The sequence below is a fragment of the Bufo gargarizans genome, chromosome 2 (genome assembly GCF_014858855.1).
Source record: "Bufo gargarizans isolate SCDJY-AF-19 chromosome 2, ASM1485885v1, whole genome shotgun sequence".
Classification (NCBI taxonomy): domain Eukaryota; kingdom Metazoa; phylum Chordata; class Amphibia; order Anura; family Bufonidae; genus Bufo; species Bufo gargarizans.
The window spans coordinates 115,805,353-115,830,637 of NC_058081.1; positions in this window are offsets into that span (position 1 = coordinate 115,805,353).

The following is a 25,285-nucleotide window of genomic DNA, read 5'->3' on the forward strand; positions in this document are numbered from 1 at the left end:
TTTCAGGTGCTGCACATCTTGTATCTTCACAGCATTTTATAAGTGGTCAGAAACTTGTAAATAACTCATGAAAGAATAAAGTTACGTTAAAACCAAGCACACCATTGTTTTTCTTGTGAAATTCCCAATAAGTTTGATGTGTCACATGACCCTCTTCCTATTGAAAAAACAAAGTTGGATTCAAAATAGCCGACTTCAAAATGGCTGCCATGGTCACCACCCATCTTGAAAAGTTTCCCCCCTCACATATACTAATGTGCCACAAACAGGAAGTTAATATCACCAACCATTCCCATTTTATTAAGGTGTATCCATATAAATAGCCCACCCTGTATAACAAGATCTACTGCTGGTAAATGATAATTTTTGTGTGTGCAAGTGATCGGATTACAAGATGAACGAGCGTTTTGCCCGTTCATCAGTTATTCAGCTGTACATTTACACTGCCAGATAATCGCTAATGAGCATTCCTATATTAGCGATTATCTTTGGGATTCTCGGCCCGTGTAAGGGGCACTTAAGTGCCATATAATCATCTTACATACACACTCAACAGTACCCAATTATGTTGACATAATACATGTCACAGAAACATTTAAATGGATTGTATGATACTTGAAAAGGGACTGCTTGTTTGCAGGAAATAATGCTTCTCTTGTCTGTGGGCCGTGTCTGATAAGTGGACGGACACAACCTATGGACAAGAGTGGCCCTGTTTCTACATTTGGATATGGAACTCCTCACCTTAAAATATACATTTTAGGACACCACCTTCACAACAGGAAGCATGTTGTCCTTTGTCAAGTACAGTAATTTGATTTGTAACATAATAGAAATAACATAAAAAAGACAATGGGGTTGTTTACAAAAACTGGCATTTCATAGTGATTCATAGTAAGGCTACTTTCACACTAGCGTTCTGAACGGATCCGCTCATATAATGCAGACGGTGGCTCCGTTCAGAACGGATCCGTCTGCATTATATTGTATAAAATTTTCTAAGTGTGAAAGTAGCCTGAGCGGATCCGTCCAGACTTTTACATTGAAAGTCAATGGTGGACGGATCCGTTTGAAGATTGAGCCATAGTGTGTCCTCTTCAAACGGATCCGTCCCCATTGACTTACATTGTAAGTCTGGACGGATCCGCACGCCTCCACACGGCCTGCTGAGCGGAGCGGAAGCTGAACGCCGCCACACTGATGCATTCTGAGCGGATCCGCGTCCACTCAGAATGCATTAGGGCTGGACGGAAGCGTTCGGGTCCGCTTGTGAGCCCCTTCAAACGGAGCTCACAAGCGGACAGCCGAACGCTTGTGTGAAAGTAGCCTAAGAAGCCTGCTGGAGAAAGATGTGACCAATTTATTTGTTCCGTCTGTGAGGTCTGTGCTCTGAACTGAATCCTAGGTCATCTCCTTCTCATAAACTCTGCCTTCTTTCTTTAAAAGACAAAACATACAAAGTAACAATATTTTTAGTAAAATGCTATTTGTACCATATTTTTCAACTTTTTACTGCAAAAACAGGCATAATGCCTTTGTAAATGACCCCCTAATGTAATCTGACAAAATTTCTTGTATGTGACCGTACATATCTCAATGTCCGTCTGTTTTTTAATACATGCTTTGATGCAATATACGTTTATGATATCATTAGAAATATAATGCAATTATTAATGACCCATTGTAATAATAAAAGTTGCACCCAAAACCTATCACAGAAATCCGTTGAATCATTAATGTAATTTATTGGGCAAGTTCAAAATGTATTGATCATTGGATATATCAGCATAATTGAGACATGCAATTGGCATGCTGACAAGCTGTAAATTGGCAGATTTATTAATATTGTCTTTAGCAGCTTTATACTGGGACAGGAAGGCAATAGAGAGAGAATAGCTCCTGTAAAGACACACTGAAATATGTACTACCATACAATAGTGTTGATCGCGAATATTCTAATCGCAAGTTTTTATCGCGAATATTGGCACTTTGAGAAATTATGAAAATGTAGAATATAGTGCTATATCTTCGCAATCGCGAATATTCTAGATGTTTTTTCATCAGCACCCTCACTGCTTTGCTGGTGGGCCAATGAGAACTTTGCAATATCTTTGTCTGAGCTTAGCAACATCCCTAGCAACCCCTTACTGTATAAGAAACTCCCCAGCAGCCACTTTCTGCTGTTTTTTTGCAGTTCTAAGAGAGAGCAGTGTCATTGCTGTGCTCTGTGCTTTGCTGAGTCATGTGGATCCCTATTCAATTACATTAGATAGTTAGTTAGCTCATATATATATATAATACAGACAGTTAGTCGGAGATTGTAGGTTAGATAGTGATGTAGTGTAGCTGATAGGTTCCAGTGCAGGGAGTTAGGTAGTGTGATTGGAATTAATGTACTGTGCAAACTTCTAGCAGCTTGAAAAATGTAGCAAAAGTGAGCCACGCCTGTATTGCGAGCGCAATACGCGCATATTACATTGGCGATTTTCACAATCAAGAAAATAATGACTGAAGATCACAAATTCTAGAATGGCGAATATTACTCCAAAAATTAACAAAATATCGTGAAAACGAATATTGCCCATGCTGCTCATCACTACCATACAATACCCACTATAGAAAAGTTATTAAAACACCTTTCGGGGCCTTTCTGCCAAACCATCTCATGTGGCTGGACCTGCGATGGGAAGCATATTTACCCAATTTCCCAAGTTCCTTCAATCTACCACTGCCACTGCCTCGCTCCAATCTCCTTGTGTCAACATCCTGTTTTACATGAGTCATGTGGTTGATGCAGCCAATCCCTGGCCACAGCATTGACGTGACCCTCATGTGTGTGACGTAGTCACGTTGCCCATGGGAACACGTCACCACTGAAGCTAATGACTGTGGCTACATGATCAGTGTCAAAGAGAATTTTGACTTATGGAGACCGGAGCAAGGCAGCAGTGTTGGCAGACAAAGTCTCCCCCCTTCCCCAAAGGTGAACAAGCCCTTTAAACCTTTTTCCTTATGCCCCTTCTTGGTTAACTTTCCCTATGCAACTTTTTTGCACAATAATGTTTGTGTACATTTGTGCAGTTAAAATAACTTAGTAATAAAATAATTTCAGTAGATAATCAAGTATATAAAAATCAATCTCATTGATTAATACATTCATTTAGAGTAAGCTGTTGCACGACCAAAGATCAAAGTGTTGCTGGGCTGCCATAGGAATTTTGTGGTGTTGTAAAATCACTATGTTGATGTACCTTTACTCTGATACTATAAATATTAGAACAATGATAATAGATCAAAGTTGTTTATTGTGCAATTGTCTGCTATGCTTTAAAGGGGAATAGGTGTGCCTAAGAGGTTGGAGCTTCTTATTGGAAATAGCTAATCAGAAAAGGGGTTTTAAAGTATTAGCCCATGACTTTCACTAGTTTTATACGACCAGTTTGTTTTATTTATCTTTTTTATTCCATTTGGTGAATTGAAAAATTATGATGGACAGCAAGACACATTGACTTGACTATTGAGTCATACTTCTATTAATATCAGTATTATATCTGTAGTTACAACTGAAGTTGGCCTTTTATACTGGCAGATGTTTCATCATGTTCAATTTTACTGTTACTATGTGTAATCAACAGTTCAACTGATTACATAATGTACTATGCATCAACTTCTGATCTGATCTAACAAATATACCCAAAGATAAATAAATTACTATTTGAAATGAGTACAATATGAAGCTGTCATATAGCGTGAAACGTCCATAATCCCCTCTCTTTGAAAAGACTCTGAACCGTATGTGACCTATGTACTCTCAGGGTTGCTGTCTTGCTGTAATTGTCTATGAATAGATTTTGTTCCACGACGTGGGGTTCAGAAGCCCAGTCCTATGGGGTCCAGGCTAGATAATAGATCAGCTGGTTGGCTCTATGTAAAGAGCAGGTCACCAGCTGCAACTCATTTAAATCACCTCTCATGAGTTCCTCTAAAAAAGTAAACCTTTAACAGACCTGTGTGTTTAGAAAATTGCCTTTTCTCTTTTAAACAAAAAAAAAGGCCCATGTGCTGTCCTCAGAAAAGTTTATGTGCTTTTTTTATGCATTCAATGATCATAATATAACAGGTGCAAAAGCCTGTATTGCTTTTTGCAAAAATCTAATGTTACGTCAAATGCATAAACTATAAAAATATAAGTAAGATAAACTATAAAACACAAAAAGCATTTGCTCAGACTATAAAATTTCTCATTTCTATTTTGAAATATACCATAGAATTCCTTATACTAATCTGAAAATTTGGGAAAATTAGCAATTTGTAACATATGACCCTTAATTCAAATTGACCCTTAAGAAAGCCCAAACAGGCAAAAGTGTGTTTTAGATATCTTACCAGCTCTACCTAAATTAATATATTACTTTCTAAGTAATATTAAAAATTATTACTACATTGTCTGAATCATGAGCTAATAATATGTAAAGTAGGCTAAAAAGTTGCACAATTTCTTTAGAGGGTTGTTTTCTGTTCCAGAGTCCTCAGTGAAGTATTTAAATTATCTTATGTCAGCCAAACTAGATGTTCTTCCAAATGGAAGAGCAACCCATCTGAAGACAACCATTTTGATATCCCTTCAAAGATAACCATAACCCCACCTGAGCTTCTAAGGGTACGGCGACACAGTCAGGTTTCCTTTTACAGTTTTGGAAGCAAAAACCAGTAGTGGATTCAAAAAAGAGAAGACATTCTATCTGTCCTGTATACTTTCTCTCCTGTTATGATCCACCCCTGATTTTGGCTTTCAAAACTGCATGCAAAAATCTGACCATGTGGCCATACCCTAAGGCATCTCATCCAGCTAATCATCACCTTGCTCTGTACTGACAAGGGGCAAGAACAGTGGACTAGATGTCTACAGATCTTCTTTTTGAAGGAGTCCAAGGTTTGGCTGACAAAATCTAATTTGCATCCTCTTTCCCATAGAGCATAGTCTGTAATAATGACAATCGGACCCCCCTAACCTCATAGAAGTGAAGAAAAGGATGTTCTTTAGTTACAGGCAAGAGATTTGGCCATGGTGAGGACGAGGGGGGGGGGGGTGAATTTGACACTTTTTGTATGTAATATTACAGTCTTGAATTGACTGCTATTAATGTATATATCTATTGCAAACCAAGTGATAGAGAGTTTTGAAAAATTTACATGAGAGTTTTCCTATTATAATGTCACAGTGTGTATAGCAAAAAAACACATATATGCACTATTGCATTTCTGAACTCCACACTGAGAGGTAATAAACCAGTCATAATAGATTGTACTTAGAGATCCAACTATAGATCCATGTTGGCGAACACTACACCTCCAAATTTTACACACAAAGTTTTTTGGGTAGATTTGTTTAGAATTCATAATTTATTTTAGAAAGCGTTGATTCTAGGTAAGTATTTGGTACTTGAAGGACAAGGATGTGGCAGAGAATTTGCTATAGAAGATGGATACAAATGGGGCTCCAGCAAACGACTGTGCCTTAGACAGGGGGATTGAGACACCTGGCTAGGGCGGCAAACTGAATGTTTCCACCTGTCCACATGAACCTATAAGGACTCCATGTGTCACTGTGTTGTGCACACAGCTTTGCAACAGGTTCCTTTTATATAATCAACCTGAGCTGACCATGGTAAATACCCTAGTGTTGTATACTGTTCCAGTCAGTGCTAGGAAATAAAAGTGACTTTGCTCAAATACACCTGAGCTGTTTTTCTAAATATTTGGAGTTACACATACATGTACATTTATTGTAGAGCAAGGGAACAATCAATTATTCTATTGTAAAAATATCAATTTAATTATAATTTTTAAATATATGAAGCAAAACAAAAATAGGTGGATGGTATGCACACCTTTCACACCGGTGCTCACTGAAAATCAACAAAGCTTAATGCAGTAATCTGTTGTTATAATGTAAAGGGGAAGCACATAGAAAACCTCCAGTGGTTGGATCACAGACAATGAAAAGTACTTCTGTAAACTAAATATCAAGCCCATATTTTTTTTATTGGGTTTGTTTCAGAAATGTAATACAAATGAAACTACCCTTACAGCAGGCAGCATTTTTCTTGTCGTTATTGGTAAGCTCAGATTTACAGTTATCATATAAGCAGCTCCCTGTAAAGCAGAATTCTGCTCAGTTTACTAGTGCTAAAATACGCAATTGTTTAACATAGCGCATATATATATATATATATATATATATATATATATATATATCCAAGATAACTATTCATTCAGTTCCGTACTCTATAAAAGTTTTAATATTGTGATATTGAATACATTAATTTCTTACAACAAAAATGCAATTAAAACCTGTTAAAGAAGCTGCTGATTTACTGCTTCTGCTATCTCAGATAGCAAGATTAGGGAAACTATCCTTAGTTTTTTTTTAAATGTTGCTACAACTAATTGATTTACATTGACATCATATTTAATGTATGCAGGGGAATAAGTGTACTTCATTCTACATTTATCTGCCTGCACCTTCAGACTTGACAGGGTGATGGCTGGATCTTATAGTTCCTGAGTGTCTCTCTTTTGGATGAATAGCCCTTACTTTTGAACTAAATCCATCTTCCTCTCATCCCTCTTTAAAAGCCCCTCTTTTTGACCAGATTCATAGATATAGTTTATAAATACTTCCCAGCAAGCATCTTTCCAGTTCCTACCATCCAGTTCCATCTCCTTATTACAATACAATTTTGAAACTATGGACTTTATATGAGAGACTCCTCAATGTAAAAATATTATGAGATACTCATTACTGGTGCACTTTTAGTTTAGCACATTCTTCTAAATGTTTCTGTAAGCAAAAAACATACCCTGATAGCAGCAACTCATTGTATTTATTTATTTTCTACTGATTGGACCTAGGAAACAAACACAGAACCATGGCGTTACTGTATAATATTTTCATTTTCATTTTCTTTAATGTCTTTCTTAAATCTTTTAGAAATGTTTCTGTTGTAAAACTGCCATTCTAAAGTTCTACAATGAAAATTAATTTAAAATATGCTGCATGGGTTTATTGAAATAAAATATGTTTCAAACATAATAAATGTATGAGTAACAATAAAGGTAATATAGCTCAATTGAATTGCAAAATGGAATGTGTATAGACTCAGAGTCTTAGTGCAGGACCTCGCTCTGGCCTGAAGGTGTCACTAATTTCTATTGTGAATTTCACCAAACTATCTATCTATCTATCTATCTATCTATCTATCTATCTGTTTATATATCTGTATCCTGTCTATCTATCTATCTATCTATCTATCTATCTGTAAGATGCACATAAATCAGCTAGCCACACACATTTTTGCATATATGGCAAGCAGAGGTCTGCACCTGATATTTGTGTCTTCTATATTTTAATGGTGGTGATGATATATATATATATATATATATATATATATCACTGAAACATAACTTTCACGCCATTGCTTCTTTAGTCACATAGCCACACGCCAATGCCTAATGTTACATTTACAACATTGACCCTTTTCTGTCATGTCAGATTAAAAATGTATGTTTCATTTGCACTCCATGGTCAAAACTGATAAAAGAACAAGCATGGATTTCATGGAGGGGGACATTCCTGTTACCGTACTTATAAGTTTTATTAGCATCACTCTGTACTTGATCCTCACTGTAGAGCAAGCATATCAGCATCCCTAAGCCTGTGCCTTCATAGGGCTGTGTACACTTGATCTTAAAAGCATCAGGCTGTGCAGATTCCCTACCATGAGACAGATGGCAGTGCAACCAAACTAGAGCATAGGCCTACATGTTCTCCCTCTAGGTCTATCTTCTATTATACACTTGTAAATTAACCTGTCAATTTATCAATCAACACCATCTTGATTCTCCCCTGTTCCAGTGCTCGGCTTTGCAGTGAATTTGCCTCGTAAATAACTGGTAGTCCACTGTTTGTTAGTGTTGTGAATGAGTTTATTATCACTTTGATGATGCCTATGAATCACAGATGCTGCTGGGAGGAAGATAAGAAAAAAGTACATGCACACATTAACAGGGTTGGAACTATATTTCGAGATAAAAGATGGAGGTACTGTGATAGCAAATAATTTAAAATGTGGAAAAAAATGAAGAATGCTATGAACTGTGGGGTTTTATTCAGACTTGGATGACTGTTTGTTCGTTTTAGGAGTAATAAAAAAGAGAAAAGAAAATAAACCATAAAATAAGACTAATTAACCTCTTTCTGATAGAATACCGGGCAGCTTAGGACTGCAGACAGTGAAAGGTGTTAAATGCTTAAAATGTGTTATCTGCAAGATGCATTAGATAGACATGTCAACTGAGCCTTGAGTTAGATGTTCATCTAAAACTTTTTTTTTTATAATTAAGAGTATCGTTTTTAGTTTTTATATATATCTCGGTCATGGATCCGGTATTACTGTCACTCCATAATAAATAAAGCAAACTAAAAATTAAATATATATATCTTTAAAAAAAAAAAAAAAACAGTTAAGGAACAGTAAAAAAAAATAATTCATAGCATAAATGTAAAAAAAATAAGATCTATGTTTATCATATTCTTAGTATGTTTTTGCTTAGTATTTTTTTCTTATTACAATTATTTGGTCAGGAATTAGTCTGTTATCTAAGTTTAATTTTACAAAAAAAAATAATAAAAAATGTGCACAATTATTTTTTATCTCTATGCTTTAGAGCAAAACAGTGAAATAGAAAATGTGATTTATACCGTGTAAAAAAAAGTACGGTAACACTTTTCCAAATGAGGCTGCAAACTTCATTTGTCTATTATGCACTGAAATGCTAAAACTGAGATCACCAGAAGTGTTTTTACAGTGCTCAGTTTATGTGCGCTACCTTCCACGTTTTTATCTGTTCCATGAGGTTCCTAGAGAATAGAGTTCATTCTCAGCCATCTGTATTCCTATATGCACAATGACCTCTAGTATAAATGTGTATAAAGCGCAAATAAGTGTCAACTGTGTTCTGATTTTAGCTGAAATAATTCCATTACAATGTGAAATTTTGAGAATCAGAGCAGACGCAGAACCTACCAGAGGAAAATGTTCCAGTAATAGAAATGCGACGATGAAATACAGAAAATGAAATTATTTCTCAGAATGCAATTTCAAGAGCCTGATAGACTGTCCATTTTATTCAGTTCATAATTAAGATAATGCCTAAATTTGAAATGAATTCTATATTGCTGTGGGGTAACAATAAGACTGGAATCATATCTTATTTTATCACAAATTGTGTAATAAGTGATAAGGTAACAAAGAGAAAATGGACCAATGGGAAAAATGGAAAAATGAGAAAGAACGACCTCAGTTGGTCTAATTCATTTACGTTTTCTTTTTCTTTCTTTTTTTACTTTCTCTATTTGGTCTTTTTATTATCTCACTATTTACATTATTAGTTTGCACATAAGTACATGATTAGAACTCACAGAGGCGCAGGGAGAAGCATCAAGGAGGCTGCAGGCAGGATCTCTGTGCCTGTGAGGTATACATTTTGCTTTTAGAGTTGCTAAAACACCATTATGAGCACTGCTAGCAATAAGAACCTATTAAAGGGAATCCACTAGCAACTTCCCAAATCCACAGTCTGCATAGACACATAACTATGGTTCATCTGATTAAAACGCAGTTTTTCTTTTGTTGATCTGAGGCTCCATTACCAAGTCATGATAGTTTATTATAAATATTCAGATTAGGTATTTGGTGCAATGAGGGCACCATTGTTTGTGTTGCACCCAAGTTCCAGTCCTTTCTGTGTCTGCCCCTCCCCCACTGTGTTGCCACTGCCTGGCCTTGTCAATCAAAGCAGCCAGGGAGGGGCTGGCCAAAGACACGAGTGAAGCTTGGGTGCGACAAGAGCAATGGTTGATGCCCTCATTGCACCAAGGCCTAATTTGCATATTAAAAAAAGTATAATCACGAACGGAGCCTCGGATCAGCAAAAGACAAAGTGTCAATCAGGTGAATCATAACTACAGTATGAGTCTATGCAAACAGTTGTATAGGGAGGTGACAGAGTCCCTTTAAATAGTGACTTCTCTGATGACCTGATTTCATACTAATGATGCAAGTGTACTAAAGTTTCACATAGAGAACTCACTTAAAAAGGTATATATATATATATATATATATATATATATATAGGAAGGGTGGATTTAATATATGTCAATCCCCATGTCAGCATTCACAGTACTGCATTTCATTTAATGCAATGAGCTTTATATTCAACTGGCTAGGTATACCGCAATTAATGTAATGTCTTCGGTGACCTCCAGTGAGGCAAATGGCAGCCATCCCACTATACTAATACAAGTTATGTTAAGTTAGTATATGAGGAAACAGTGTAAGAGTTCATAGTAGACTGAATTGGATGAAATTTAACATTTCACAGACCTTATTACACAACTATTTTGTATCAGAAGGCGATATAGCCCTACTGATCTACTTGGTCCCACTTGGCCCAAATCAAAAAAATGTGGGATATTGGAATTATCTAAGACCAACATGTACGAACTAATATACACCAGTTTTCTGGTGTATTTCTGTTGCAGATTGTGGCGCAAAGGTTAGTTGCGCCGCAATTTGCGACTTTTCCCTGCTCACACCAGGTCTAAAAAGGAAGCTGGCATAGATTTAGACTGTCAATGGAAACGGCTTCACCTCTACAAAACTTCGGCGGATCCATCACCATCTCAGGAGTTATTAAGACCTGCATCTAAAACTCCAGTCATAATAAATGACCCCCCCCCAGAGACCTTTAGTACAGAAAGTATACATTAGAGTAATATTAACGTAGAAGCTTATGAACAATAGATGACATCTACTGAACGTATACATTTTTTTCCTTATTTTATTTAACATCTTAGGATATGTCCAGTTGATAGACAAGGAATTTATATATATATATATATATATATATATATATATATATACAGTACAGACCAAACGTTTGGACACACCTTCTCATTCAAAGAGTTTTCTTTATTTTCATGACTATGAGAATTGTAGATTCACACTGAAGGCATCAAAACTATGAATTAACACATGTGGAATTATATACATAACAAAAAAGTGTGAAACAACGGAAAATATGTCATATTCTAGGTTCTTCAAAGTAGCCACCTTTTGCTTTGATTACTGATTTGCACACTCTTGGCATTCTCTTGATGAGCTTCAAGAGGTAGTCACCTGAAATGGTCTTTCAACAGTCTTGAAGGAGTTCCCAGAGATGCTTAGCACTTGTTGGCCCTTTTGCCTTCACTCTGCGGTCCAGCTCACCCCAAACCATCTTGATTGGGTTCAGGTCCGGTGACTGTGGAGGCCAGGTCATCTGGCGCAGCACCCCATCACTCTCCTTCATGGTCAAATAGCCCTTACACAGCCTGGAGGTGTGTTTGGGGTCATTGTCCTGTTAAAAAATAAATGATGGTCCAACTAAACGCAAACTGGATGGAATAGCATGCCACTGCAAGATTTTGTGGTAGCCATGCTGGTTCAGTATGCCTTCAATTTTGAATAAATCCCCAACAGTGTCACCAGCAAAGCACCCCCACACCATCACACCTCCTCCTCCATGCTTCACGGTGGGAACCAGGCATGTAGAGTCCATCCGTTCACCTTTTCTGCGTCGAATAAAGACACGGTGGTTGGAACCAAAGATCTCAAATTTGGACTCATCAGACCAAAGCACAGATTTCCACAGTTCTAATGTCCATTCAAAGTTGTTTCACACTTTTCTGTTATGTATATAATTCCACATGTGTTAATTCATAGTTTTGATGCCTTCAGTGTGAATCTACAATTTTCTTAGTCATGAAAATAAAGAAAACTCTTTGAATGAGAAGATGTGTCCAAACTTTTGGTCTGTGCTGTATATATATATATATATATATATATATATATTTATTTATAATATATATGTATTTATTTTTATAGCTTCAACATATTCAATAGCTTTGTACAGTGACCTTCATCAGAGGAAGCCAGAAAACCTATAGGAAACTCACCCAAACACAGGGAGAACATATAGACTCCATATGTTGCCCTTGGTCAGATTCAAACCTAAGGACCTCACTGATGCAATGTAACAGAGCTTACCACTGGGCCAACATGTTGCCCACATATACGTACATGTCTACTGAAGATAAAATACATGCTGTTGCTTTAGAGCTGATTTGCACAACTATACTGGGACTGGAAAACACAAGCCGTCTGTCGGCCATAACTCCCAGACTAACTGTAGCTCCCTTGACTTGAACTGATTGTTTTATTGATACAGCTAGTTCCTATCGGATTATGGGTCTATTGTACTGTGCTGATATGATCAAGTGAGTACAGTACAACAAAGCCGTGATAAGATAGGGACTGACTGTATCATAAATCACTATGATGAACTCAGTTCAAGTCAGGGAAGTTGTGGTCAGTCCTGTAGATGCGGCCGACACATGGACCTTGTTACCTGAACCAAGAATGATAGTTTGAATCAAATGAAACCAAATGAAGTTGAATCAGTGCTTGGCCTTGTTTAATGCAAGCTCGAAAACCCAATAAAAAAAATATGTAATCTCCATGTAAGGTAATTTACTAATTTGATAAATTGCAAAAAATTCTATAAAAGTTCAGTATGAATTATTACTTCGTAAATTATTGTTTGTAGATTTAAACAGAAGGTAATGTTTCATGTAGTGGTAGTCACATCCATAAAATACTGACAGCTGTTGTTTTACAAGCCTTGTTATTGGTTCCCATTGTGAGAACCTATATTTCAGCTCATGTGTCATGTATGGGTAATTACACATGTAAATAGTCTCAATCCTCTTTGTATCCCCAAGTAATTAATGTATTATTGATTACTCTACAAGAACCTGTAGTTAGTTAATAAATGAGCAATAAAGCTTACCAGGGACACAATCCAGGCTTTGTTTTCTTTTATGTTCACTGGAAGAATTGAGAGGGCTCTAATGAAGTCAACCACTAGTTGTGCAGGGCTCATTTTCTGAGGCTTTCTCTCTATATAGACTACTTTAGTCATTTATAAGTTGTTAACTACCAAGACCAACATGCAAGAAATATTGCATGAGAAAGACTAAAGTTAGGAGTTACCAATAGCTTATATTATTGTACATTTTTTAAGCATTCTAAGTAATTTTGTTAAAGGCTCCTCCACACCGTTGCATTGCGGATTCATGTTGTATTAAACAGTTGTACCAATCTATTAGACTGCTATAAGTCCATACAGTACCTCTCTAGTATTATAGAGATAAGTGGATCACTTCTAGATGAACTGGATTTGTAGCAAATTTCCTAAAAATGCATTCGTTAAATGAATCTGAAGCTTCTGTAATTCATTTTGCTAAGCTGAGCCATTTTACTATGAATATTGGTGGGTAAAACCACAAACAAGGAAGTAGATGGTGAATCAAAGGCCACTGGGAGGAAGTGTGTGGGGGTCTTGCCCTGAAAGAAGAATCGCCATACTGTTTTAGGATTCAGACTTGGAAGGACGTGTCTGGTAGTAACAAAACGCAATTTCAGGCACAAGCCACTAATGTAGTGTGATTGAAAGGGACACTATAGGGGGAGAATAAAGTGATATTATTGTGTAGATTGTAGGGAATTGTATCAGGGAAAGCTTTAAAGGAGTGAGGAGCTTGTCACACTGTGTTTAATACAGCTATGGCAGCTCAGCCTAGCAGCTAGTTCTGCATTACAAGACCCCCTGCAAGAAAACAAACCAATTTTTTTTCTGTATATGAACCAATAGAGACCGCTGTATTTCATAACCTCAAGTTTCTACATATCATAGCACAGCACCCCAATAGCATTCTGCTATACACCCTGAGCCATTGTACTTTCTCTTGTAAAAAAACTTTTCAATGCACTCTATCCTCGTTATTAAATTCATTGCATTATAGTAAAAACATTTTATGGAAATAACGCCATTTTACTACCTGTGTTATTGAACGCATTTCTCAAAGACATTTACATGAGGATGTGGACTGGATGGCTAATCCCTCCTCTCAGTCATAACAAGATATATAGCATGATGTGTATGTCCCTTCTGTGTCTGACATCATGCCTTGGATCCAGGGGTCATAGCATTCCGCCTGCTCCCTCTCCTTGCAACCCCAGACAAGCCTTTCATCTGCATCCTCTCTGACTTTACTGTGCCCTCCTAGAGCCTTCCACATTATGGAAGATACTTAAGCTATTCTCCCTGTTGATGACTTGTGTGAAAACAGTCAATGTTTGGACTGTCATGAAAAAGGGGTTCAGGGGGAGGCAGGGGACCCCCTGCATAGCTATGGTGTTGGTAGTAGTGGTACTTGTAGTCACAGTGGTGGAGGTAAGGGTAGTGGTAGTGATATTGGCACTCAGGACCAATACAGAGCAGGGAATCAGGGAAGGGGGAGCAAGAAGCCCAAGATGACATAACTGATTAAATGGCATAGAGGTTTAGGATGATGATGACAATTGTGTGTTGAACAGGATCTGGGAGCGGGATCGGGGTGCTGAGGGGGAGGTAACATAGGAGAAGGAAGGTGGTGGCAGCAACAGCAGCAATCAAGGGCATACGCAACATACAGCAGGAACCTCACCAAAAACTGCAAAGGCCAAATATGCTTCTATTATGGACAGCTCAGGAACTGATAATGCCACTTATACTATGGTGCCATTTCATCCCAGATTTAAGCCAAGGCTGTCACTAGCTCTTTGTGAGTATCTTCCATTTGGCAGTTTTTATCCACAGTGCCGGAAGACAAAAGCATTGCCGTTTGCAAGATCAGCAGGATTGCAATAGGCCATTGACATTTAAACACAAAGGTAGGCACCATGGCTTTATTAAACCACAAGACGCGGCATCACCAATTACTGTCAATAGTGTCCTTTTCATTGTCATCATCACTAACTGCTTCTCCCGCTCAGAATACTTCCTTCTCCTCCTCCTACTCCAATCTGTCTTTACCCATCGATAATGGAATGTGTGGCCAGGAAAGAACGCTACATGCCCAGCAACCCGCTGGTGGGCAAGATTAACGCCCACCTGGCCAAGTTACTGGTGGTGCAGTTGCTGTTGTAATACTTCTGCTGCCTTTAGGGAGCTGATGGCATGTGTTCAGCCTCCCTAAAGTATACCTAACTACCATTATTTCTCCAAAAAAAGCAGTCTCTGTACTTGTACTCTCATGAGGAGGAGAAGGCCACTCCTTGCAATTCTTGCTGTGTGGCAAGGTGCATACCACAGAGGACACCTGAAGCAGCTGTTATGGGCAGGCACAGTACAAGTCTTTCATGGCCCACTGGGTCAATGGTTTTTGTGGCAGTAGCAAGGCAACACTGCAGCAAGAAGGCCAAGTCTTATTTACACTATAGTTTTGTGTCAGTCTGGTACTTATCTGCCTCCTAAATATCCTCCTCAATGAACATCCTTCCACCCTCAACAGAAGCAGGGCATAGCATCGCTCCCCCTTCCTCCTATCATATGTGTAAAGTGAAGCATTGTCATGCCATTTTAGAGCTGTTCGGCCTGGGTGAAAGTAACCACAGAGGCGATCACTTGCTAAAGTGCATCTAACAAAAAACACACCATTAGATATCTCCCCACCAACTCCAACTGGGAAAGGTAGTCAACAACAATGGCAGGAACATCGTAGCCATGCTGCATTTAGTGAAATTAACACATGCTCCCTGCATGCCGCATGTGATAAATTAAGTCATGCAGTGGTTTATTTAAAAGTACAGTGGCTTGCAGAAGGTTCTGGCTATGTCCAAGACACTGTTCTGGAATTTCAGACATTCTTATTTGGCAAGGAACTCACTCCTGGACTTGTAGCTACAGAACAGTCTCCCATTTCACCGCTTGATCTGTGAAGTTCCAACTTGCTGGAATTCCAACATGCATATGCTAAATCATCTGTACAAGCAGTGTAAAGCAGGGAATGATTTTGTCATCCACCAGAGCACCACAGCAGGGAGCATGAGTTGTTTTGAGGTCAGGTAGTGGCAGCTCATCAGACATGCCTGTCGTGTACTCAGGCCTGTCAAAGAGTAGTGTTGAGCGCGAATATTCGAAAAGCAAATTTTTTTCTCGAATATCGCAACTTCGCGATTTCGCGAATATTTCGAATATAGTGCTATATATTCGTAAAAACGAATATTCTTTTTTTTTTTTTTTTCACAAAATTACAGTACACATATAATTGATTGTTTCCCAAAGGTCCAAAAGCTCAGATCTTACTCACATTGCCTAGAAAGTGATTGAGGCGCGAATCTTCGTAAGGCGATTTTATTAGCGCACATGCGAATATCGGCACTTGTCCCAGAACAGAGGCAAAGGGCTTTGCATTCATACATTAGTGATTGAATTGAGTTGTGAATCTTCGTAAGGCGATTTTATTAACGCACATGCGAATATCTACACTTGTCCCCAGAACAGAGAGGCAAAGGCCTGTGCATTCATATAGTATAGCACCATATTCGCGAATATTTCGAACTTCGTAAAATTCGATTTACGAATATTCGTATTTTTTATTTTAGTTTCCACCTTACAGATTACATTGATCTGTACTCTGTCAACTACTGTCATCACCCCCCACTGTATCTTGATTGATTCCCAAAAGTCCAAAAGCTCAGATCTTACTCACATTGCCTAGAAAGTGATTGAGGTGCGAATCTTCGTAAGGCGATTTTATTAGCGCACATACGAATATCTACACTTGTCCCAGAACAGAGGCAAAGGGCTTTGCATTCATACATTAGTGAATTGAGTTGCGAATCTTCGTAAGGCGATTATATTAGCGCACAGGCGAATATCGGCACTTGTCCCAGAACAGAGGCAAAGGGCTTTGCATTCATACATTAGTGATTGAATTGAGTTGCGAATCTTCGTAAGGCGATTTTATTAACACACATGCAAATATCTACACTTGTCCCAGAACAGAGGCAAAGGGCTTTGCATTCATACATTAGTTATTGAATTGAGTTGCGAATCTTCGTAAGGCGATTTCATTAGCGCACATGCGAATTTTGCATCGCATAATATGTATTATGCGATGCGAAAATTCTAATTATCGCATATGCGAAATAATAACGAATTCGAATATTCGCGAATATTTTCTGAAAATTCTTTCGAATGTTCGCGAAATTTCGAGAATTCGAATATGGGACATGCCGCTCAACACTATCAAAGAGACCACCAGATTTGTCAGTAGGGACAACTGCAGTGTAAGCAATGTTATCTCCCTGATATTTATCTTAACACAGACACTGATGAAACAAGGGATGGCAGAAGAAGAACAGCTTATACATTTTGCTGGTCACCCTGTAGCTGTTGGGAACCCACATGGAGAAAGTCTCATGGAAAGGGAGGATGCAAATCTTCCACTGGAGGAGTAAAAGAAGAGCAGGAGGCTGCTGATAATGAGAATAACACCTTGCATGATGACCAATTATCTTTGTGTGGGGAGGCAAAAAACTGTGTCCTTGGGCAGGCTGGCTAGAATGGCAAGCTAAATGCTTGATTGCTGACAGCCATTTCCTTACCATCAAGTAATCTCATGATTACTGTATAGCCATGCTTTTAGACCCTCGCTATCAAAGCAAAATGGGGGAATGTTTTGTTGTTGCCAAAGGGTAAGCTAAATTGCTTTATTGTGGAAATTGCTGCAGCTTTTGGCAAGCGGACACCTTCTATTTACTTCCTATGTCTGAGGCCCTTCTCCACCAACTGCTGAGTGTCCCACCTTCCACTGTTTCCTGTAGAACAAGAAGCAAAATCGGTAGCAGCAGCCAGTTGATGCAAATCAGCAAACAGAGATGTACTGTCTGAACAATCAAGTTCAGTCCTACTTGGACTCTGGCCTTTTTATAGTGCATTTTGTGTTCCCTGAACTGGCCCAGTATGCTCTCACTGTTCTTTGTTTTCAAGTCTCACGTGTCATCTCAGGGAGGAATTTCAGCATGACAGGGGGCATCGTGACACTCAAAGTTGCCCTCCACCAGTGTCCTCCTCCAACATCACTATTGTCAAAATGAACTAGGCATGGATCTCTGAGGATTTTCATACTCCTCCGGCTGAGGCTGATCAATAGATCTGGTATTGCTGATGGTGCCCCACCATGACACTGCTGCTGTCTGCCTGCCTACCATTATGTTCCATATTGTATGACTGCTGCTGCAGGTGCTACTCCCTTCGGTAATCCCACTAATGCCAATTTCATTACTCCTACTGCCACTACCATTACTGCTGCATAGCCACCACTAATACTACCTCTAAACAGCTGCATAAACATCTACTGCCTTGTCTGTTCTATGCTGTGCTGCTATGGCTGCCCCTAGTATTGCAGCCATATGTGACTTTTACCCTCTCCTCCATCCATATTGCATTGCTGTTTGGTCGAGAATTTTTTCAGGCTTGTTCAGACCAAGCCACTGTTTCTTCTGACAATTAACACTTGTGAAGGCAGGCATTCTGTCCCCAGAAATAATTTTGGGATAATGGTGCAGAACAAGCCACTGCTAATATGAGCAATGATCTTCCCCAGTTAAGTCATTATTTTTGGACACTTGGTCTCAACAAACCACAATTTTTTTTCCCCATTACACTGTGTGTTTTTAAGCACTATCTGTCTTCAATAAGGTTTTTAATACAAGAAAGCATAACACATGCAATGTAATGTTTGTTAACACCATCAAACATGCGTTTAACCATGCATGCCATTATTTGATATTGCTGTCACTGTCTCCAAGAGCTTAAAAGAGGAAGAGGAGAGAATTAGCAAAAAAAAAAAATATGAAAATATATTTCTTTTAAACTGAGTCCTAGGAGACCTCAGTGTGCGGTATACCAATTTTCATGCCAATTGTAGCAACTTTGTTTCATGATGAAATGATTCAGACATGAGTGAAATTTTGGGGAAAATTTGATGAATCGAACACAAAACAAATTTCAAGAAGTTTGCTATTCTCTATTGCTACACTGTTGTTGTTTAAGGTGGAATAGTGGTATAATATTTTCTTACCAATGTTCAATAAAACCTGGTATGTTTTATTAATAACTAGAAAAGCTACAATTTCTGGGGAAATTGTGTGAAGTGTTCTTGCCTCCACCAGAAGTCTACAACTGGAGTGGAGTAACTGGGTGGAGTGGCTGGAGTAACTGTGGAAAGGTTAGAATGGGCAAAGTAACTTTATGGAGTGGGCAGAGTAACTGTGTGGAGTGTTTGGAGTGAGTAAAGATAGTAAACATTACACTAACCAATTGATTGATCAGATTTAAAAAGTGCACATGGCAAGCTTGATAGAGTCAGACATGCATTTCAACTTGTATTTATTTATATAGCACATTTAATTGCAATGTTGTTGCCCAAAGTGCTTCACAGTTATATTAAAACATACATTTATAAAAAACATTAGCAGCCGATTTGTGTAGGTGGACTTGAAAATGAGGGAGTGGTGGCAGTTTAGAAATCATCTCCTGATTTTTCAACTCACACTCTAGCTTTTGTCACTCTGGTGGCTGCTCACACACCTGGGTTCCTATGGCAACTTACTCTACAGCAAAGGCAGAGAAGATCGGTTAAAAACAAACTGCTCCAACTTGCGAACTTTACTAGCGGTTGCCATGTTGAAATGGTTGTAGTTTAAAAATGTTAAATCCTACACTAAAGAGCTTTAATATTGTGGGAATCACAAGACCCAGACCTACATTTTGATGCATAGTATGTCTCTGAAATATCAAAAATTAAGGCACAGTCGCAGTTTAGAATTTGCCCTTCAAATTTGAGGTGGCTAGAGTGGAGTTTCAATGAATGTCAATGGGCGGCGTGAGTTGCAATCAAATGGTCATATTGTGAAAACTATCAGGACTATAGCTTAGCCTTAGGGCATTTTTTGTGGCAGCAGGGATAGCTGAGCGTTTTGATATAACATTTGTGTAGGTGGGCTTGAAAATTAGGGAGTGGTGGCAGTTTAGAAATCATGTCCTGATTTTTCAGCTTCCACTCTAGCTTTTGTCAGCTCCCACTCTAGTTTTGAACATTCCACCATTTATTCCTATGGGACCAATTTCGCTACAAAAACGCGGATATTTCGTAAACCATTCGGCGAAAAAAGCACACCAATCGGGAACAATCCGCACTTTTCGGTATATTACCATCTATATAGTGTGAAAACTGTGGGAGGAGTTAGGATGGTAAATTTGGCTATAATAATAAGAATATATATGTGAGATAACAGTAAGTGGTCTTGCCATGCAAGAACACTTAATAAAAGCTTACTTGACCCTAGAAAATTTGCCACATTTTATGGCATGCAATATTATGGCGATATTCTCCCCTACATGTATTACTTTTAGGGAACAATTTGGTGTGTAACTGAAGCATCATATGCTACATAGACTTCTTGGCTAAATCCAAATTCCAGTCTTCAATATTCTTTCATTATCCCATTAATAACTTTATGATATCTCATAGATACATGTAAGAACTTAAGATCATACTAATAAACTCATTGATCTTCGTCCAACACTGGTGTTCAAGGGAGGGCTTAAGACAGCATTCTAGGCAGATAACTATTTAAAGAGGACCTGTCCTGACATGTCTGTTTTAGCAACTACATGCACCCCTTTCTTGAGCATCTATTCTTATGACTTCACGCTGTGCAATCCCTTTATTATTCCTGCTAGAAGTTATGAATTTCTTGAAGTTTGCAATAAAAGTCTGGATGACTGTTACAAGTTGCACCTTACAAATGGTTCACTGGTCTTTACCCTAATGCAGCATGTGGCAGACTCAATAACAGTTTATTTGACATTTTTCATAAATGAATTGTATGTAATATGTTCCAGAAAAATTGGCTACAGTGCCTTGTGTATTTAATGCCAGTTTTTTATACAGTCCATTCATGGTGGTCTACTACAGAGCTCATTAATGTAATTATTTTATTTATCAATGATATATCACAAAATAATGCTCCATATCTAAATATTTTCATCTTCTTCCTTAAGTCCATTTGTTTCTGATTAATCTAGTACCCAATATTCCACTGCTTTTAATCATATATCTTTCCTCTTTATGCTTACACAGCTGTTTGTACCTTTAATTTACACGTTACAGAATTAGCAAACATCATGTTTCAGTCTGTGCCACCAATGTGTCAGCCCTTCATGTTAACCATCATGGTTGGTTCTTGGAAAGACAACATTGCTTTTAGATGCAGCCAAGATGACAATATGTGTCAGATGCTGAACTGGCACATGCTACTGTACATGTGTATGTATGGCATGTCCGTTTATAGTGATGTATAAATAGGAGCATTTTATTCAGTGTTACACAGTAGGCTTCTTACTTTGTAATCACACATATGCATGAACATACATAATAAGTAAGTTACCAAAAAGTTATTAGCTATAGTTACAGATAAACTGTGAAGAATTAAAAGGGGCTGCCTGGGTGATATAAATTATTTTCAAAAGCCTCAGGATGGTGTATTAAAATACTCACTTCATCCATCTCCATTCTCATTTTCCTCTGGTCTCTGCTTATTTTTGCTTCTTGAGTCACAGGAAATGTCCAACAGACTGGCAGCAGAGGTGACCCACTGCAACCAGTGACTGGGGCATTTGTAAATAATGTATTCCCTCAACTAATCTCTGAATTCTCCGGTGGTTAGCATTGATGACCTATCCCCAGGACATTCAATATCCCTGGAGAACATCTGTTTCGGGCAATTGGCAGTTCTGAAAACTGTACAGTGGATGGAGCCGAAAGTGCAAGGTTCCATCCTTTATGTAGTGGCCGTGCCACGCGGTACTGCAGCTCAGCTACCATTCACTTGAATGGGAGCTGGGCCACAGTATACAGTACTATCTCTGTAAGCTACTCAGTAGACAGAGCCTTTCCTTGACTGTATAGTTTCCAACACTGGTGGCTGCTGGATGTTGGACCTCTTGATGATAGGTCATCAATACCTGAGCTCTGGAAAATCTCTTTAACAGTATATGAGGTGGAGAAACGTGCACTACTAGCCTAAAAAAAGAGTGATGACAAAACATGATCATGTAAATACAGCTGCATGACATATATTAAAATGTGATAAGATCTATATTATGCAGATATAGCAGAGCTGACAAATCATCAGGATATCAAGACATGTTTTATGCAAGTAATCCCACTGAGCATGCTCTGTGGCTCTTTATATAGTCCTACATGCTCTGTGCCCCCATGCTGTGTACCACCTTATATAGTGCTACATGCTCTGTGCCTTATATAGTGCTACATGCTCTGCTCTCTCATGTTTTGTTTCCCCCTTATATAGTGAGATATGCTCTGTGCCCCCTTTTATAGTGATGGATACATGCTCTGTGCCCCCATGTTCTGTGCCTCATTATAATACTCACCTTTTCATGTCAATCCCATAAAGTTATCCAGCTATGCTCTCCTGGCCTCTTTAGGCCAGGTCATCTGTGCTATATCAAGGGCGGCACAATAACATAATTGCACAGCCTGAATCACAACAGCGCCTGAGTTCCAAATGGCCTGGCAGGGAACCAATGGTTCCCTTGTCCTGCCATTGCTGGATGTCCATCCAGTTTTAATTATGAATTCTGCATCCTGTAGACAATTATACAATGTAGTGCAGGGACACCCGGAAACCAGGTGAATTGATCCGCAATCATCCCGCCCACCCCCTCTCATTTCTAGGATAGCCGACACTCTGCTTGAAACGGCGGACATCTGTGCCGTGATGTCAGCCGTTTAACCCCTTCCATGCCACGGTCAGTAGGGACCACTGTATGGAAGGGGTTAACGGGGAGGGAGCTCCCTCTCCATCGGGGGCTGCTGTGCCGTTTCAGCCACCGATTCTTGACGAGATCAAAGAGGGAGGTGGCCCCCCTCCCTATCACCCGCTGCTCTGTTGAGGCAGCGAGTGATGGTTACCATGGCAACCGGATGCCTTAACAGGCTTCTGGCTTGCCATGGTAAGGCTAAGTCTAAACAGACTTCTGCTAAAGGTAAAGTGAAAATACAGTACAGTACACTATATAGTGTACTGTATTGTATTATACAGACATTAGACCCACTGGATCTTCCAGAACCAAGTGGGTCTGGGTCAAATTATTATTTTTTTAAGTGAAAGAAATGTAAAAATAACAAAACACATTTATCACTGATAAAAAAAAAAAAAATGCACTACACATGTTTGATATAATCGCATCCATAATGACTTGATCTATGTAACGGTCATGTTTCTTTCCCCGCACGGTGAACGCCATAAAAAATAAAAAATAAAAACTATGATGAAATTTAAATTGCCCACAAAACTATACATATTAGATATTGCAGCGTCCGTAAGAACCTGCTCTATAAAAATATCACATTACCTAACCCATGACCTACGTAAAAAAAGTTAAAAAATAAATAAAAACAGTGTCAAAAAAGCTATTTTTGTCACCTCGCATCACAAAAAGTGTAAAAGCAAACGATCAAAAAGTTATATGCCTCCTAAAATAGTACCAATCAAACCGCCATCTCATCCCACAAAAAATGAGTCCCTACATAGGACAATCGCCCCCCAAAAATAAAAAAATATGGCTCTCAGACTATGGAGACATTAAAACATGATTTTATTTCTGTTTAAAAAATTATATTTTTGTGTAAAACTTGAATAAATAAAAAAGTATACATATTAGGTATTGCCGCGTCCTTAAAAACCTGCTCTATAAAAATAACACATGACCTAACCCCTCAGGTGAACACAGCAAAAAAAAAAAAATATTAATACGGTGTCAAAAGCCATTTTTGTCACATTACATCACAAAAAGTGTAATAGCAAGCGACCAAAATGTTGCATGCACACCAAGATAGTGCCAATCAAACAGACATCTCATCCCTCCAAAAATGAGCCTCTACATAAGACAGTCACCCCCCAAAAAAATATAATAATATGGCTTTCAGAATATGGAGAAACTAAAAAAACAATTTTTTTCTAAAATGCTTTATTATGTAAAACTTAAACAACCCCCCCAAAAGTGGTTATATTTGGTATTTTCACGTCTGTAACAACCTGCTGTATAGAAATAATACAAGATCTAACTTGTCATATCAACAATGTAAATAACAAAAAATATAAATGATCCCAAATCAGCTATTTGTTTTGCAAATTTTCCATTTTAATCAATTTTTCCAGTAACAAAGCAAGTGTAAACAGCCAAAAAAACCTCAATATTTATTTCTCAGATTCTGTAGTTTGCAGAAACTTCCCATATGTGGTTGTAAACTGCTGTATGGCCAAACAGCAGGGCACAGAAGGAAGGGAACACCATATGGTTTTTGGAAGGCAGATTTTGCTGGATGGGTTTTTTGACACCATGTCCCATTTGATGTACCCCTAGAGTAGAAACTCCAGAAAAGTGACTCCATCTAAGATTACTACACCCCTCAAGGTATTCAAAACTGATTTTACAAACTTTGTTAACCCTTTAGGTATTCCAAAAGAGTTATTGGCAAATGGAGATGAAATTTCAGAATTTCTATTTTTTGTTAACTTGCCTCAAAAAAAGCGTAATATAGAGCAACCACAAATCATATTTACCCTAAAATAGTGCCAACAAAACTGCCACCTTATCCCGTAATTTCGAAAATGGGGTCACTTTTTTGGAGTTTCTACTGTAGGGGTGCATCAGTGGGCTTCAAATGGGACATGGTACAAATCAACCAGTCCAGCAAAATCTGCCTTCCAAAAACCATATGGCGTTCCCTTCCTTCTGTGCCATGCCGTGTGCCAGTACAGCAGTTTACGACCACATATGGGGTGTTTCTGCAAACTACAGAATCATGGAACTAAATATCGAGTTTTGTTTGGCTGTTAACCCTTGCTTTGTTACTGGAAAAAATGGATCAAAATGGAAAATTTGCCAAGAAATCGAAATTCAGAAATGTTATCTCCATTCGCCATTAACTCTTGTGGAACACCTAAAGGGTTAACCACGTTTGTTAAATCAGTTTTGAATACCTTGAGGGGTGTAGTTTCCCAATTTTTGGGTGATTTCTATTATGTAAGCCTCACAAAGTGACTTCAGACCTGAACTGGTCCTTAAAAAGTGGGTTTTGGAAAATTTCTGACATTTTTTAAGATTTGCGTCTAAACTTCTAAGCCTTGTAACATCCCCAAAAAATAAAATGGCATTCCCAAAATGATCCAAACATGAAGTAGATATATGGGGAATGTAA